Here is a 16,679-nt window from a genome sequence, read left to right as displayed (position 1 = left end):
TTTTCTTCACACTTGAAGGCAGTAGCTCTGGAGGGTGGGGGAAATCACAGATCTTCAGACACTTAGAGACTACATTTTGCTGAACTTTGACAGTGTTGGTAAATTGTTAGAACTTGGGCTTGAGCCTACCTTCATCCTATCTTCTCAGATGCACTTTCCAGCAGTTACCTGGCAAGTGATTCAGAAAGAAGTGAGAAGACACACAGACCAGGCAACTGTAGCCAATTCTGATATCTCAACTGCTCCTCAAATTTGCTTAACTCAGCATGGATCTGAAACATAATTGAAAATTAGATGTGCTTTGGACTGCATTACTTATTATTTTGTGCCACATAGGAGCCATTGGCAAGGTGACTAATATCCCTTGAAATGAGTGGCTTACTAGTCCATCTCAGAGGGCAGTTAACAATTAACTACATTAATGTGGAGCTGAAGTCACATGGAAGCCAAACTAGACAGATTTTCTTCCTTTCAAGTCATTAATAAACCAAAATGGATATTTACAACTTGATGAAATCCATAATAGTCCCCATTATTGAGACTAGTTTTATATTCATGTATAGTAAGTGAATTTGATTTCCACCAGCTGCTGTGGTGGTCTTTGAACCCATGTCCACACAGCATTAACCTGGGCCTCTAGATTACTAGTTCAGTGACATTACCACTGTGCCATCATACAAAATTTTTATTAAGAATTTTTTTTAAATTGGAAAGCATGATTCAGAAAATCCTCTTGGCTAAAAATATAAAGCCAAATTTACCACTTTGGCAGCTGAGGCATGAGATAAAAGAGACAAAAGCAATTTATTTCACATCTGTTCTTGATACTCATTTCTGAGCAAATAACAACAACTGGTTGGCTATTTAATGCTACAAAGAATCTGATAAAACATTTTTCAAAGTTAAAAAAACTGATCAAAAAACCCAATGTTTAAGATGAACAAATTAAGAATTTTAAAAGGCATATAAACTTCTCACAGATTTATTATGTTTAAAATTTACAGATGTAGAAACACAAGCACAATTGTAAACTGCAAATAAGTTTATAAATGTAACCCAGCTTAATAACATAATTAAATGCAGTCCAACAAGCAAGATTTTGCATTTATATTATAATTATTACCAGCCCCATTTAATATATTTTGGGGCTCAGGGCAATTCCACTTTTGTGTGATGTATACAGGAGGATGATGACAGCTGAACCTCTGATAATATTCTAATAATAGGCATTTGTTTTATAAATAATTTGCCAAAGAAAATGAAATAACATGCTTCAATGGCTGCCTGTTCAGTGGATGACTTTTGTGTGCACAATTATTCATTGCAGACACACAGCTGTTGTTAGAACAGGAATTAAAATCACTTTTTGCTCTTGGTGAACAGTGTTTAGGGATCTTATAATTTCAGAATGGGAAACCTATTTTCAATCGTTTGGCCTCATTTCTCAACTGTTCAGCAGCGCAGGATAAAACACAACTTTTCAGCTGTGTGTGAACCAGATCAAATAATGTCAAGAAGAAAAAATGCCAGTGTGTGCAATTACTGAATTAGGAAATAACAGATCCCGAATATTGAGTAAAGGAGCAAGTAAGTTGTCTACAAGTGTCATAAAGGAAATAGTGCAAACACTCACTGAAATCCCCAACACAATGTATTCAATTCATCTGCTGATATTTGGACTCGTTAACTTATTTTTAACATTTTCAGTCACTCAGTTTCTACGGACCAAAGTCCCTCAGCTGTTCTGTTAAACTCCTGCTGCAACTCCATTGGCTGAAAACCACAACATTTTTGAAAATATTCTTTAGATTGAACAGCAAGAAATGTCTTACTTATAGCAGTGTTTTTAAAGTAAATTTTTCATTAAATTATTCCTGTTACAGGACAGTTACAGCCAGCCAAGTAACAAAACTATTTCTCCAAAATAAATGACATCAAACCACAAAGATTGTAGAAGGCTGTGGTTTGAGTCCTAATCTGTGAAAGTGAGCTGATCTCAGCTGTTGCGCCTACTACAAACGGTCATAGTGTCAACTACAGTAGGTCTGTTTAATGAGGGAGAGGAGGAATCAGTGAGAATGTTGTTTATGAGACTTGTACAGATTGGCTACATAGAATGTTGATGTTTATTTCAGTACTTCACTGCATGTGTGGTATGCTATGAAGTGTTTCTCAGAGAGATTGTACAGTTTGTAGAAATAAGTCCCTTTTTCCTAATTACAATCCAGCATGATTCTGACAATGCATGGACATCAGATGATGACTGATTGGATTTGGTTGTAGTACTCTTTTAAACACATAATTATGGAATCTAAGTATGCTCACGTATAAATAGCTGCCAATTCAATGGGACACCGTTGTATTGGTGGAATTAGTACTACCTCGCCTAGTCAGAACCTTTAAAGGATGAAGAGGAAAGGAAAAGTGAGTTTAAAAAATGTCCAGAAATGCATGAATTCAGGCGGAAGGGGATAAAGCAGGAATTCCAGTTCTGCTGGTCCAAGAATTTAGATATATCCATTCAGCCAGCTCCTGCCAGAAAATCTCAACTTTGTAAATTCTAGCAGGTTGCAAGATGGTTGAAAAGTTACTGCTTATCCATTCCATCCTTCAATCATTCTAAACATATCCATTACATTTTTCCAATGTAGCCAAAGTATTCTATGAAGTTTGTCAAGCACGACAATCTTCCATGAAAATCATTCAATTATTATTTAACATAATAATCACTTCCTCCTTATCTCAATATTTAGTAATTACACCTCGATTTAAATCTTTAAAGATTTGAGTATCTACAACACCAGGTCTTCTGCTCCCTTACTCCTTTGGCATTGGACCATATTACGGATTTTGCCTAATGAGTTTAATCATTTCACCAGCGTATGTGTGCCTGTGTCCCACAGAAGTCTGGACCATCCTCTTCACTGTGTGCTACAGGTATCTAAGTCCAGAGCTTTAATAATAGAATAAATATCAAAGTCCTTCACACTCCGCAAACTCTTTAAAGCCTTCCTAAAATGTGATGCTTAGAAGGGAAGACAGTACTCCAATTGAGGCCAAACCCATGTCAAAAGCCTTCTTAACAATTTTTTCAACATGCCCTGCCACACTCAACAATGTGCGCACATGTACCCCTAAGGACTCTCCAACCCCTTTAATATTATATATCTTTTTTGCATTGCCTATCCATATTCTTTCTACCAAAGTGTTTCCAACAAGTCAATCTGTGTCAGGAATTGAGCATGCTTTTGGCTTGTGTGCTAGTTTCCTTCTCAATTTCATCTTATGTCAGCAATGTGAAAAAGACAGCCAACTTCACAAGTTTATCCACTGTCAGTCCCCAGCATTTCCATTAGCAAGTGCTCAACTTTTTTTCCTGATAGCAAAGTCAAAAATCAAATACCACACAGCTTCACGTTTAAGCTTCAGAGAAACTCTCGGGCAGTTCGGCCCAATTCATGAACCAAAACTCCTGGTTATGGTCAACAACTCCACTGTCGTGTGTATACCTTGGGAGCCTTGAAGGGTAAAGGAATAAAACATTACAAAACAAAAATGTTGAGTTGATTCCAAAGACAGACTGGTGTCGAAATATGTCAACATTTCAGCAATTCCTGCGACCAAGCCAGTGTCAAACACAGGAACATTGGGTCAGGCTTAGGCCTTTCAGCCCGTCAAAGCAGCCATTTGATACTATCTATGCCTCTTTTACCCATTCAATTCACCATAGCAATTACACCATTAGTAATCAGAATTCTGTCCATCTCTACTTTAAATATACTCAAAGATGAGTTCCCATCGCCTCTGGGATACAGGATTCCAAAGGTTCACACAACCCTGAGAAAAACAAAATTTATGTAGCCTTTTATCATTACATAACATTAGAGCTAAAATAGTAGGTCCTCCAGCTGACTCCCCAACATAGGGCAGCACGGTGATTCAGTGGTTAGCACTGCTGCCTTACAGTGCCAGGGACATGGGTTCGATTCCTGCCTCCGGCAACAATCTGCATGGGGTTTGCACATTCTCTCCGTATCTGTGTAGGTTTCCTTCCACAGTCCAAGAATGTGCAGATGAGGTGGATTAACCATGGGAATTGCAAGGTTACAGGGATGGGAAGGGGATGGGTCTGGTTGGGATACTCATCGGAGGGGCGGTGTGACACAATGTGTCAAATGGCCTGCTTCCACACCGTAGGGATTCTGTGATTCTATGATACTGCTCTGGAAATCCTTAGCACACTTCAGTAAAAGATTTAATGCTCACAGAACATAGAACAGTACGGCCCTTCGGCCCACGATGTTGTGCCAAACTTTTACCCTAATCCTAAGGTCTATCTAATCTCCACCCCTACCTTATACTATCATCCATATGCTTATCTAATGGCCGCTTAAATGCCCCTAATGAGGCCGAATCCACTACCCTCTCCAGCAACGCGTTCCACGCCCCGACAGATTGTAAATATTGTTCTTCCAATCTGATATCTGAGATCTTCATATCAGGAGTATTGTCAACAGTTTTGGTCCCCTTATTAAAAGGAAAGATATTATTTCATTGGAGGTACAGAGTTCAGAGAAGGCTCACGAGGATGATCCCTGCATTGAGGGACTGTCTGATGATCAAAGCCTAAACAGTTGAGACTCTACTGATTAGAGTTCTGAAGAATGAGAGGTGATCTCGTTTAAAATATAGTTTTTTTAAGGAGATTGACAGGGTAAATGCTGAGAGGCTGTTTCCCCTCATGGGGTACAGTCTGGGACTAAACGGCATCGGCTCAGAATTTAAGACTGAGATGAGGAGGAATTTCTTCTCTCAGAGGGTTGTGGGCGCAGAGTCCTTATGCATATTTAAGGTTGAGGTAGACAAATTCTTTATTAATAGGGGAAATGACAGGTTATGGGGAAAGACCAAGAACATGGACCCAAGGAGTGTTGGATCAGCCACGATTCTATTGAAATGGTGGAGCTGAGAATGGACTACTCCTGTTCCAATTTCTTATGTCTTGATGTATTGTTCCTATCACTTATTATCAGCTGAATTCCTTTCTTTCTCGTCTATCCTTCTTAAATGATAAATATCCTTCAATATTCAGTTCCCAATCCTGGTCACCATGAAACCACATTTCTATAACGGCAACTTAGCTAATATCCATATCTCTCTAGTTGTGCCTTCTATCTTGTTGCAAATTCTGTGTGCATTCAGGAAGAACGCCTTTAACTCTGGCTTTTTGACAGCATTAAGCTATAGTCAATGTTTGGCTTATTTCAATCATTATCTAATCTCCCGTAACATTTTTTGACTTCTTGTTTCCAACTTTACTTCTTTCTAATTTGGGTTACCCTTCAGTTTACCATCCCCCAGATGATCTAGTTAAAACCCAGCCCAACAGGACTAGCAAATCTCCCTACATGAATATCAGTCCCAATCCCATTAAAGGTGTAACCCATCAAGCTTGTACAAGTACAATCGGCCCCAGAACCAGTCCCAATTTCTCAGAAATTTGATGCCCTTACACCAGTCTCCATTAATATAGAATTGATCACTCCTCCTGTTCTTATCCTCAGAAGCACATGGCACTTCTTGTAATTCGAAGACTACTATACTGGAGCTCCAGCTTTTTAAATTTACTTCCTAACTGCTTCAAATCTGCCTCAAGGACTTTGTTACTCTTCCATAAATGTTATCAATAGAAGCATCAAAAATAGAAGCAGGAATAGGTTATTTGGCCCACAGGTCTGCTCTGCCAATCAACGTGATCATGGCTGACCACCCTACTCAACACCCTGTTCCCACATCCTTTGATTCTTTTAGCCCAAATGCTTTATCCAATTCTTTCTTGAAATCATATAATGTTTTGGCCTGACAGTTTTCTTTGGCAGCAAATTCCACAGGCTCATAACTCTCTGGGTGAAGAAATTTCTCTTTATCTCAGTCCAAAATGGCCTATCCTGTATCCTTAGACTGTGACCCCTAGCTCTTGGCACCCTTCCCATCAGGAACATCTTTCCTGCATCTATCCCGTCAAGTCCTGTTTGAATTTTATAGGATTCAAGGATATCCTGCTCATTCTTCTGAACTGCAGTGAACATAATCCCAACCGATTCATTATACCATCCAAAGTAGCAACGTGGACCACAGCTTCTGGTTGATCTCCCACTCACAGAAGGAAGTCCTGCAACTGCTCAGTGCTATCCTTGACTCTGTCACCAGGGAGCAACACCATCCTGGAGTCACGTTTACTGCCACAGAAATGCCTGTCTGATCCCCCGACTATGGAATCTCCTATAATTATTGCTCTTCCATTCTTCTTTCTTCTCCCTGAACAGCTGCGTGCCCATGATTCAATGGACTTGGCTCTGGCTATGCTTCCCTGAGGAACCATCACCATCACCAGGATCCAAAATAGAATAACAATTAGCAAGTACAACAGACTCAGGGGACCCCTGCACTTTCTGCCTCATCTTCTTAGAATGCCAAGTAGTCATCCATTTTCTCTCTATCAATACAACGCTGTCAAAGTAGTCCTCTGCCTCATGGAGTGATAACAGTGACTCCATCCATCGATCAATTTCCAAATCCCTGAACTTTAGCTTATGCAGTCGGTGATACTTCCTGTAGATGCGTTTATCTGTGACATATGGCATGCCCATGACATCACACATATCACAGGATTTACCCTTCTGAACTGCCATCTCGTAACTCTTAAAAACCATTTGTTACTTAGAACAAGTATGAGCTGCTGTAAAAATGTAACAAATGTTTCTCAGTAGAGAGAAAAAAGTCTAAAGATGCGAACACAAACTACCAAACTTTCACTTTAAAGAAGTGAAATACTACACAAACCTACCCACCAATCAGATGCCTTACCTGCACTCATGATATCACACTGCTGTTGACCTCTTGACCTGCACCTCATTTCCTCTCCAGCTCACCTCTCGTTCTAGAGACTATTTCTTGTAGTAAGCCTTAATTAAAGCACATCTTTCACCCTGACCCCAGTATCCACTTTGTCTCAGTCTCACTGTGGCAAAGTCTTCCCCACTCTTTGTCCATGTGGCTTATTCTGACCATGTGTTTTGAAACAAGCTCTTCTAATATAGACAGCTCTGATATGTAACTTGTTTTTCTTAACTTCCTGCTCTATTAAACACCACCTAATTCAGGCAACGAATTCCAGGTGTTTGATAGATAAGTGCTACCATCAGGCAGCTTCTTGTTTAACCAGGCTATTTTTACTTCCTTAAAATCTATTGGTTCTGACTTTTATCCTTTAAATTAAACTTGCGAAAGATTTATCAGTTGAATTTCCACTTTGACCCAAATTCCCAGTTACTCACACTGTGTCAGTCTCATCCGGACAAAGACTCCCTCACTGACAATGCATCTTGCTTTGCATTCCTTTTGATTTAACCTGGGAGGTTGAAAGAGGGACCTTGACGTTTGGGCACCCCAAGATTCCAAAACTTTGTGCCCTTGAGGAGACAGTCCAGTTTCACAGCAGAACTTTAACAAAACACATGACAAACCCAATTTCATTAGTAAAGAAAATGGTTCTTTGGAGATATCTCTGACAGCAGGAGAGACCAGTGTGTCCCATTAGTCAGCTAGCACCCACCTCAAGTTGGTCTGTTTCCAACTAGTAAAGTGCTTCCCAAAGAAGGCAGTCATATACAGGGGAAGGTTCGTTTCTTTGCATTTCTCCTGCAGCTGGCGCATGGTGAAAATCATGTCCATTGTGCCCCTCCATGGCTGAAAGCCACACTGCAATTCCGGGAGGAGTTCCTCAGCCACAGGGAGGAGACAGTGGAGGACGACTTTGGCGATGACTTTTCCAATGGCCAACAGCAGGGAGATTCCCCTGGTCAATAATCGCACGCAACATAGATGTGATCAACATGAAATCTGATTGTCTAAATATGGACTCAACTGTTCTAAAGGAGGCTTGCCAAGAAAGCATCATTGGAAGCAAAACACTACGTGTTCATCTGACAGGGGAGAGTTGATATAGGTGCGTGAGTAAGGCACAGGCTTTGCTGCAAGGATCTTGCTACTCCCAATCACGGAACTTCCTCACAAGTTGTTAAGAACGTGTTGTCTGCATCCACTTCTCAATACAAATAGATACCCCATGAAGTTAACTGGCCCTATGTTCCATACACATGTTCCAATACAGAGATGAAAGAGCTGTTTCAGGAGAAGCTTGACACTGCTAACAGCAGAATCCCTAATTCAGAACTTTTATACTGACTGGTGGATTTCAACGCATGAGTACATGTGGATCATGTGGCATGCTTCTCTGGCCTTGGACTATTTGAGCTTTAATTACACAAAGGTTTAATTACATAAACTAAAACCTTCCTTCAGGACAAACCATGCCACAAGTGTCCTGGAGATACCCAAGATTAGGGCATTGGAAACAACTAGATCTGATTATCCCCAGATGTGACTCTGAATAGCACTCTCAACACATGCAGCCACCATAGCACTAACTGTGATACAAATAAATCCATGGTGTACACAGCATTAGGATGTAATTCTTGAATTTTTACATTCAAAACGGAAATGCTGTCCTAGTATCAACATCAGCCATTCTGTTTGCCCCGGATAAAACCAGCTCCTCAACTAAATCAAACAGGTCCTCTCCTGCATTTCAATGCAGAATTCAGAAAGAAACTGAACATATTTTGAGACAACTGAACATGTTTCTACATATCATGTTTTCAATATATAAAAAGATAGAGTGGAAAATTTTCAAGGGCTTGAAGCTAACATTACAGTAACAGAACCTGTCATTGAAACCAAACAGTCCTATCTCATTAATTCTAATGAGGTCTGAACAAGACGACTCCGGATGGACTCGAGAGACGCTCTAGTTAAGTCCAATAGACAATATGGAAGGTACTTTTAAAAATTTGTTCATGTGATGTAGCCAGTAGTGGCTAGGCCAGCATTCATAACTGCCCTAGCGAAGATGGTGTGAGCAGCCTTCTTGAACTGGTGCAGCACACAGTGTTCAAAGGCAGCCACAGTGCTGTTAAGATAAAAGTTCCAGGATTCTGAGGAGACAACAATTTCAATAAAAGTTCGAACAAGAATGTATTTACAATGTAACTGTACATACAGGCATATATTTTGTTCTTAAACTTAGACGTACAGCAACCTACAGTGATCAAAAAGGACCAGCAACCCAGAGGCTGTGTTTAAATCCCACCATGGCATACTGTGAAGATTAATTCAATGCACCTGGTAATTTGTGATGTCTGGACTACTGCTGAGAAAAAAAAAATCCCAATTGTTTTAACAATTGTTTTAATTGTTTCAGGGAAGGAAAACCTGCCACTTTTTTCTGGTTTGACTCGGCTCCCACACTGTTAGACTCATTCCTTATGCTTTCCAGTCTAGGGACAAGCAATAAATACCAGCACACAACCAAACTCACAAACAATTTTTGTTTGTTAAATTCCGGCTTTATTTAGACAATAATGACTTTTTCTGGATGATCCTGAAGCTTCCTCCATTGTGTGAATTTCTGTGTTAATTCTTATACACAGCTCGTAGCACCATTAACTATGTACTATGATAAGCAAAGACAAGTAATGACAGCTCACTGTTGACAAAGATTCTGCATGGTATTGTTCCATGGAAATAAAGAGCTTACAAAAAAGTCAAAAACCAATACTACATTTGGAAATAGAAAAACCACAAAATATGCTGCATTATAATGCAAGCCTACTACTTATTTCTCAAACACACCAACGCATGTAAAATCTCAGAATATTTTCTTACAGACAGCACTGCAGTTATCAAGCCACTCACATATTTAGGAATTGCTGAAAACATTACAGCATGATATATTTTACACCTTATCTAGGTGCCAAATAAGAGTCAAAAATACAACTTACCTTCCTACAGTTAAAAAAAATGAAATAACCGTGCTTAGTTGCAATTTGTCTTTCAAAGTACTTCACTGGCTATGGAACTTTCTAGCTTGCATTAGACCTTAAACAAATAGAAACAATACTGTATTATTAGACACTGCCAAGACATCCACTCACCACCAAGTACAATAGAATATACTTGAATTCTGGATCTTCGCAATGGTTGCATTGTTCTACTGAGGAATCTATAACACAGAACAATTTCCTGAATTAGAGGTTTTGTTCCCATTCCATTAGAAAAATAAGTCATTTTTCTGGATGATCAGCACAGCATAGAACCGGACATGAACCACATGATGCGTTAAAATTCAAAAGTGGAACAAATCAAAACATTTTTAGAAGAAAACAAGAATTGATTGGCTTTATTTATATCAATACTAATAATCAATGAAATCCAAGAAAGGTGGGGGGGAAAAGAGTCTGGGTGAATGCTCTCTGGAGAGTCGGTGTGGGCTTGTTAGGCCAAAATGACCTGCTCCCACACTGTAGGGATTCTATGTTAGCACGAAGGGCAAGGCTGGTAGGTGTAGGAGATGCTGAATGACTAGAGAAATTGAGGCGCTCATCAAGAAAAAGGTGGCGGCTTGTCAGGTATGGACAACTGGAATTGAGTGATCCCTAGTGGAGTATAGGGGCAGCAGGAGTATACTTAAAGAGGGAAATCAGAAAAGGCAAAACGGGGACATGAGATAGCTTTGACAAATAGGTTTAAGGAGAATCCAAAGAGATTCTACAAATACATTAAAGTCAAAGAGTAACTCGGGAGAGATTAGAGCCTCTTAAAGGTCAATGAGGCCATCTATGCATGGAACCAGAGGAGATGGGCAAGATACTAAACAGATACTTCATGACAGTATTTACTGTGCAGGAGGACATGGAAGCTAAAGAACTCTGGGAAATTAATCGTGGTGTCTTGAAAAGTGTCCATTTTACAGACAAGGAGGTGCTGGAGGTCTTAAAACACAAAGACCTGATCAGGCGTATCCCAAAACTTTGTGGGAAACTAGGGAAAAGATTGCTGGGCTCCTTGCTAAGATATCTGTTTCAATAGCTGCGTGTGAGATGCCAAAAGACTGCAGGGTGGCTAACATGGTACCATTATTTAAGAAAGGCAGTAAGGAAAAACCAGGGAACTGTAAACCAGCGAGACTGACATCAGCGGTTGGCAAATTGTTCGAGGGGATTCTGAGGGACAGGATTTACATACATCTGAAAAGGCAAGGACTGATTAGGGATAGTCAACATGGCTTTGTGACCAAGATGGCACCAGAGAATGGTGACTACACGCACTTTTCACTGTACTTGTGTATTCCAATACCTAGTATATGTGACAATAAAATCTGAATCTAAAATCTATGGACTTGAACCCCAAGATCCTTCTGTATATCAATGATGTTCAGGGTCCTGCCTTTAGGAAACTGTCTCTCACTAACTTGACTGAGTTTTTTTTTTGGAAGAGGTGACAGAGGATTGATCAAGGCAGAATGGTGAATGTTGTCTATATGGACTTCAAAAGGCACTCGACAAGGTTCTGCATGGTAGACTGGTTAGCCAGGTTAGATCACGTGGAATCCAGACAGCTGGCCAACTGGGTACAAAATTATCTTGAAGGTGGTGGTAGAGGCTTGTTTTTCGGACTGAAGGCCTGTCACCAGTGGTGTGTCGGAAGAATCGGTGCTGAGTTCACTGCTTTTTGTCATTTATATAAACAATGTGGATGTGAATACAGGAGGTGTGGTAGTAAGTTTGCAGATGTTAGCAAAATTTATGGTGTAGTGGACAGTGAATAAATTCTCTCAGAGTATGACAGGGACCCAATCATATGGGCTGATGGGCCAAGAAGTGGCAGATGGGAGTTTAATTTATAGAAATTTGAGGTATTGCATTTTGGAAAGGGAAACCATGGCAGGACTTATAAACTTAATGATGAGACCCTGGGGAATGTTGCCAAATAAAGAAACCTAGGGTGCAGACACAAAGTGCCTTGGAAATGGAGTCACAGGTAGACAGGACAGTGAAGGCGTTTGGCACACTTGCCTTCAATTGTCAGTGCACCAAGTGTAGGAGGTGGGCCGTCATGTTGCGGCTTTACAGGACATTGATGAGGTCACTTTTAGAATGGATGGATGTTGTCTACATGGATTTTAGTAAGGCTTTTGACAAGGTACCTCATGATAGGCTCATCCAGAATATTAAGATGCATGGGATCCACGGTGACTTAGCTGTGTGGATTCAGAATCGGCTTGCCCATAGAAGGCAGAGGGTAGTAGTGGAAGGGTGCTTTTAGGGTTGGAGGTCCTTGACTAGTGGTGTCCTGCAGGGATCAGTACTAGGACCTCTGCTGTTTATATATGTTTGTAGACGATACAAAGAGCGATGGAGTTGTGGATTGTGTAAAAGGTTGTCAAAGGATACAGACCAGTTGCAGTTATGGGCAGAGAAATGGCAGGTGGAGTTTAATCCGAGTAAGTGTGAGGTGCTGCATTTTGGGAGATCAAATTTTAAGAAGTATACAGTTAATGGCAGGACCCTGAACATCATTGATGTACAGAAGGATCTTGGGGTTCAAGTCCGTAAATTTTAGATTTAGATTTTATTGTCACATGTATTAAGTATTGGAATACACAAGTACAGTGAAAAGTGCACATAGTGACCATTCTCTGGTGCCATCTTGGTTAAAAAGCCAGAATTAAAAGATTTAACAGCGTCAAAAAGGTAAAAGGAAAAAAAAAAGTCCAGATCTCAAAATCCAAACTCCTATCTCCATAAATGTGCTTGGAACAGTCAGTCACGGTGCAGTCACCTGAGCCCAGCTGTAGCCTGGAATCTAGGCTAGCCATGAGTCCCGCCCAGAGGAGCCACGCTTTCGCTGCTGCCACTTCCTCCAATCACCAGGAGGAGTTCCTCTCACTGAGTACATTTAAGACTGAGATAGATAGGGTCTTGGCTATCAAGGGTTACAGGGAGAAAGCAGGAGAATGGGGTTGAGGAACTTATCAGCCATGATTGAACGGCGGAGCAGACTCGATGGGCCGAATGGCCTACTTTCTGCTCCTATGTCTTATGATCTTATAGTTCCACTACTACCGCTCAGAATGCTGGAAGGAGCCACACCTCCACTCCCAATGCCAGGACACCCAGGAGGCAAGAAAGGCCCGCTCTCGCCACCAAATCGATCACCAGGAATGAGGGGGGCCTGGGAGGAACCAAGACCACCGCCACCTCACCAGCCGATCCGCTGCCGACTCCAGCCCATGCTGTATTGACTGCTGCTGCAATACGTGGCCCATGCATTCAGCTCCTGCCTTGTCTCGGGTCGTGACCGGACTCCCTTCCTCAGATAGGGAAAAAGTTAAGTGTTGGGCTAGGGTGGGGGGAATAAATACTACAGAGAGCAATGAGAAAAAAAAAGAAAGGAGAAGGAAAGGGAACTTTTGAGCAGAGGAGCTCCGACTGGAGCATCTTACCAGCTCCCTGAAAGTGGCACTGGGTACACTGGGTAGTAAAGAAGATGTATGGCATGCTTGCCTTTATTAGTCAGGGAACTCAGTACAAGAGTCAGGATGGCATGTTGCAGCTTTATAAGACTTTGGTGAGTTATAACAATTCCTCTTTCTTTTATTCATACTTTAACTATAGGTAAAGGACGAAGTGAGATTTGCTTAAAACCTCCACCTCATGAAGGAGCAGCTCTCCAAAAGCTTGTGATTTCAAATAAACCTGTTGGACTATAACCTGGTGTCGTATGACTTCTGATTTTATCCACCCTAGTCCAAGACCAGCACCTCTACATCATTGCTTAAAACTGTGTAATGTTAATTCGATTGGTTACATCTGGAACACAGCACCTTTCACAAGCATATAAATAAAAGTTAGGGTTGATGCTTTCTCCTTGATGTATTTGAAGGGCATTTGGACTGGTCCATAACAAATTGAAGGCTTGTCCAGAATCAAAATCTCTAATTCCAGGGTGGGTTTAGGGTGTTCTGAGGAAGGGTTACCGGACCCAAAACATTAACTGTTTTTTCCTTCACACCTGCTGAGCTTTTCCAGCAACTTTGATTTTGTTCCTGGGTTTAGGATTATTGGACCTAAAGACAGTGAGTGGCGACTGTTTTCTTCGTGGATGTTTTACTGGCTTTGAGTTGGCTGGTGTGATGTCAGCAGTGACTCCTGGTTCATAGGCCCAATGCGCAGACTCCTAGAATGACAGTGGGGCATCGGCTGCTGCACTGGCACAACAGGCAGTCTTGGCTGCAGCAGACCTGGAGTACGACTCTTTCAGCAGTGGCTGGTCATCAACTGCAGCAATATTGGTGCCCAGAGCAGGAACTCCTGGCTGCGGTAGACCTGGAACAGGACCTAGCAAAAGTCCTGGAGCAGTGTTTGGGACCCCAGTCAATGAAGGTGAAGTCTCTTTTGGTACTTTTTTAAAATTCTTTTGTACCACAAAATGCACCAGATTGTGGTGACAGAACAATTTTCACTGTCTCTCCCTAGATATATGTGACAATAAATCATTCATTCATTGGTTTTTTTTTGGATGTTGCGTTCAGTTGGTTTAAAATGTGCGTGCCTTGTGCAAGAATGGCTCTTTCAGTAGCTACGAGCTTCCTTGGGGTGAACAAAGTCACTTCGGATGTATTACAGAAAATAAGCAAGGCAAATCTTTTCGAATTGGCAAAACAAGCTAAGGTTGTATTGCCTATGTCTTTGAGGAAAGGGGAGATAATTGTAACACCAGCTGCATGTCCTTCTCCAAGCCATGCACCATTCTGACTTGGAACCATAATACTATTACTTCTCTGTTGTTGGGTCAAATCCTGGAACTCCTTTCCCAGCAGTACTGCGGGTGTACCTACAGATCATGGACTGCAACAATTGAAGAAAGCAGCACATTACATCCTCCTCACGATGAGGGACAGACAAAGAAAAAAAAAGGTGGCCTTGTCAACAGAAAAAAGCCTTTATGGAGAGGGTTGAGAAATAGATGTCAGGATTATTTCTGAAACAATGCTGCCTGCAGAAGAAAAGACTTCGAAAAACCTGCTTATTATGGGGATGACCTGTTTATTGCCTGACAACTAGATTGTGTGGACTGCTAGCAGTTACTGGGATGGGAATGTATGGCGTTTGAAGTGAAAGTCTGATCTTAAACATTCCAGAGCAGGCAATACTGATGCCTGATACCACATGATACTGATTACAGATACCACCATTTTACTGATGCAATTGTGGCAACAGAATTGGACCAGTAAAGGCAGAACCTGGGGCAGCACTGTATCCTGATTAGTACAACTGAGGCGCTCCTTGAGGCAGTGAGGGAAAGAGAGTGGTACTCTTTCTGGAGGAAAGGCCATGCAATCAAGCCAAGAGATGTCTGAACACATTAGCAGATGGATTGTGATCAGGACAATCTGGGTACAGTGCAGAAAAACATTCAATCACTTTATATATCCTCTGGCTATTCACCCTCCAACTGAGCAGACTGAGGCCTCCTGAATGCGGGAGTCATATGTACTCACTGAAACCTCAGTAAGGCTCAGAGCTGTAATGTTGCTGAACAACTGGCAGCACTAAGCAGTGCACGTTCCTATGGTCAGTGCCAAAAGCTCATTTACATGGAGACCAGTGTTTTATTATTCTCACTTTTTTGCATGTAATTAACTCAAAAGGGGCCCAACCTACATATTGTAACTGTCTTGGAGATGAGAGTCATGGAGCTTGCCACAGTCAATCAAGTCAAACAAGCTAAGATGGGCAGGTCAGCGTGCGATTATAAATGCATGCACAGATGAAGGGGGTGCAGTGCACTCTAATTCGTCTGGCAAAATGCCACAGAAATGCTGGACCAGTTTCTGTTCCCCAAGGCTTCCCTCACAATCTATGGTCTTTCCCACAGGTTCAAACTTCACGAGAGAAGAAGGAGAAATTTGTGTGTCTGTACTGGGGCACATGTTGCCCACAAAGACATCAGAGCAAGCATTATCAATTATCATTTCTTGCAAGCCCTACTTCTTCCAAACCCAGTAAAGTCACTACAGTGGATTATCACAGGTGCACAGCTAGGGCTGGGTGATGAACATGTCATAGGTGAACAGGAGACAACGGTGGGCAGTTCCCCATGGAAGATGGAGGACAGGCACTGTCAGTCAATCTTGGGGCAAGGATGCAGGGCCGCATGTCACAAAAAAAAGGCTATTTTTAGATCAGCATCAGATCTGCTTCCAAATCTCAATTCTCTGAGGCAGTCTGGGACTGAAAGGCGAAAAATATGGGATCCCATCCATATGTACCATCATGGCTCAGGGTTTTAACTCGTATGCTCCTCCATTGAGAGAGTAGTCAATCTTTTGAAAGCCATATGCATGTAGCATGTTGAGTACATGCATGAACTACACTGACATTTATCAAATATATGTTAGTTTGAAGCACGGACCTAGTCAGTGACATTGCGACCGAGATATGTTTGGAATGGATGCCAGTTGCATCGTAGCTGGAGGTCAGGCATGCGGAGTATCCCATAGTACATATGAGGTTACCGTCGCACGGGATGTCTTAACCATCATTCTCCTGTAACTGAGTGAGTGACCACCTGTACAGTGAGCCTATCCCTGCAATGACACCAGTGCATGACTCACTTCTGTCTAGTCCCCCCAACCACCCCACCAAAACGGGCGCATCCAAGATGTGATAGCAGGAACTGCAGATGCTGCAGAATCTGAGAGAACAAGGTGTAGA

Source organism: Rhincodon typus, chromosome 2 (assembly GCF_021869965.1).
Source record: "Rhincodon typus isolate 14 chromosome 2, sRhiTyp1.1, whole genome shotgun sequence".
Classification (NCBI taxonomy): Eukaryota; Metazoa; Chordata; class Chondrichthyes; order Orectolobiformes; family Rhincodontidae; genus Rhincodon; species Rhincodon typus.
Note: the sequence above shows the minus strand (reverse complement) of the source record.